Source organism: Microtus pennsylvanicus, chromosome 1 (assembly GCF_037038515.1).
Source record: "Microtus pennsylvanicus isolate mMicPen1 chromosome 1, mMicPen1.hap1, whole genome shotgun sequence".
Taxonomy (NCBI): Eukaryota; Metazoa; Chordata; class Mammalia; order Rodentia; family Cricetidae; genus Microtus; species Microtus pennsylvanicus.
This window is the reverse complement of record NC_134579.1, coordinates 175,135,695-175,138,221: the sequence shown is the minus strand read 5'-3', so window position 1 is coordinate 175,138,221 and position 2,527 is coordinate 175,135,695. Positions and strand designations below refer to the sequence as shown.

Genomic DNA, 2,527 nt, shown 5'->3' with positions numbered 1-2,527 from the left:
ATACCTCCCAACACCATGAATGCTAGTCAGAAAGGACGAAATTTCTAGTCGAGCACCATCCCAATTTCTCCATGTTTGATGACATAAGTAAGTGGTGTCTTCATCAATAGGGCCTTATCAAGTTGTGGAGAGTAACCAATATCCTTGGAAAGAACCTGTGATGTTTGTTTTGCTTGTTTGTCTATGGGACTCCTCTGGCCAATGACTCAATAAATTGTAACAGATCTCTGGCACCAGAGGTTTTACTGGTGGCATATGAAGTCTAGTTGGAGCATTGTCTTCCCCAGTATATGGTGACTACGTTTAAGTTCCTTTCATATATATATATATATATATATATATATGTTTTAGAAAGCTTCTAAAATAGTAGGGTTCCATATTGCTTTACAAAAGGCCCTTAGTGTTAGTTGTCCTTCCCTGTATTCTCTCCTTTATTCTGCCCTCCCTTCCCCCTCTCCATTTCATTCTCCTATTCTAGTTTCCACTTTATCTATTTATAAAAACATATTCTAACTCCTTCCCTTATCCCTGGTCTCTTACTAACTACCTAAACTCTGTGGATATTCCAAATGAAACAAAAATCTAAAACCTAAAGCTACCATCCACATGCAAGAGAAAACAAGAATAGTTGTCTTTTTGGGTCGGTGTTACCTCAGGTTGATTGTTCCTAGCTGCATCCATTTGCCTGCAACATTCATGATTTCATTTTCTTAAGAGCTGAATAGTATTATACATCATACATGTCCACATTTTCTCATTCATTAGTTGATGGACATCTAGGCTGTTTCCCCTTTCTAACTATTATTAACAGAGCAGCATTAAACATGGATGAGCGAGTATTAGGATATGGAATCTTTTGGGTGTATGCTGAAGAATGGTATAGCTGGATCTTTTTTTTTTTTATCCCAGGTCTGAAAAAACCTGGGATAAAACTGGACTTGCTGAACATAGCGGACAATGAGGACTACTGAGAACTCAAGAACAATGGCAATGGGTTTTTGATCCTATTGCACGTACTGGCTTTGTGGGAGCCTAGGCAGTTTGGATGCTCACCTTACTAGACCTGGATGGAGGTGGGTGGTCCTTGGACTTCCCACAGGGCAGGGAACCCTGATAGCTCTATGGGCTGACAAGGGAGGGGAACTTGATTGGGAGAGGGGGAGGGAAATGGGAGGTGGTGGCGGGGAAGAGACAGAAATCTTTAATAAATAAATAAACGGAAAAAAATAGGAAAAAAAAGAATTAAAAAAAGGAAAAAAACCTTTATAGTCCAGGCCTTTTATTTCTTTTTGTTCATCAGGCCATGAATTCATAGGGAATGGGCTCCAGCAGCTCAGGCTCCTTCCCATTAGTCCTCACGAAGTGTGCTTCTCTCGGTGGAGCAGGCTGGCGCTTCAGCTGAACCCAGGTGCCCTTCTCTTTGGCTTCCTTTTTCTTCTGGTCATTCTCCTTCACCCGCTTCAGGAAGCTGTCTCTGCTCTTCGAGTGCTTGATGTGTTCAATCCGCACATTAATTCTCTTGGCAAGAATCTTGCCCTTAACTTGCTTGTTTACGATGATGCCCACAGCATGCTGGGTGACATTGTAGACTCTTCCGGTTTTGCCATGGTAACATTTATGGGGCATTCCTTTTTGAACAGTGCCCATTCCCTTGATGTCTACAATATCGCCCTTCTTGTAGATTCGCATGTACGTGGCCAAAGGAACAACTCCATGTTTCCTAAAGGGCCTAGAGAACATATAGCGAGTGCCCCTCCTCTTTCTCTTTGTGTTTGTCATTGTGGCGAGTTACTGAAAGATGGCTACCGAGGCCGCTATAGCTGGATCTTGAAGTAGATATAGTCCCTAATTCCTGGGAACCACAACAGTGAGAGCTATAGTGGCTGTAAAAGTTTATAGTTCAACCACATCTTCCCACAACTTCACCAGCATGAGATGTCACTTGTTTTATTGATTTTGGCTGTTTTGACTAAGGTAAGGTGAAATCTCAGAGCGGTTTTAATTTTAATTTTCCTAATGACTAAGGATTTTGAAGATTTCTTTAAGTGTTTCTCAGCTATTTTGTTTATAATTTCTGTAAAGTATTGTGTTGGGATTTTGATGAGGATTGCATTGAATCTGAAGATTGTGTTTGGTAGAATGGCCATTTTTGTTATATTAATCTTATAGATCCATGAACATGGGAGATTGTTTCATCTTCTGATGTCTTCTTCAATTTCTTAAATTTTTTATTATACACACCTTTCACTTGCTTGGTTAGAGCTGTTGAAGGTATTGCTAGATACTATTATGGAAGATACTGTTATCCTGATCCCTTTTTCTCAGAAAAGATTACTAAATTTTTTGTGTTAAATTTATATACTGCTACTTTGCTGAAAGGGTCCATTAGTTGTGGAAGTTTCCTAGTAGAGTCATTAGGGTCTCTTTTTTTCCCTTGTGTTCAACATGTCAAACTTTATTTTTATTTATTTATTTATTAAAGATTTCTGTCTCTTCCCCGCCACCGCCTCCCATTTCCCCCCCCCTC

The 2,527-nt window shown here is 40.0% G+C and overlaps 1 pseudogene; it reads right to left on the bottom strand.

The window, feature by feature from the left end:
- Positions 1-1,249: 1,249 nt before the first annotated feature.
- Positions 1,250-1,799, bottom strand: LOC142842515 (large ribosomal subunit protein eL21 pseudogene; annotated as a pseudogene).
- Between the last annotated feature and the right edge of the window lie 728 nt (positions 1,800-2,527).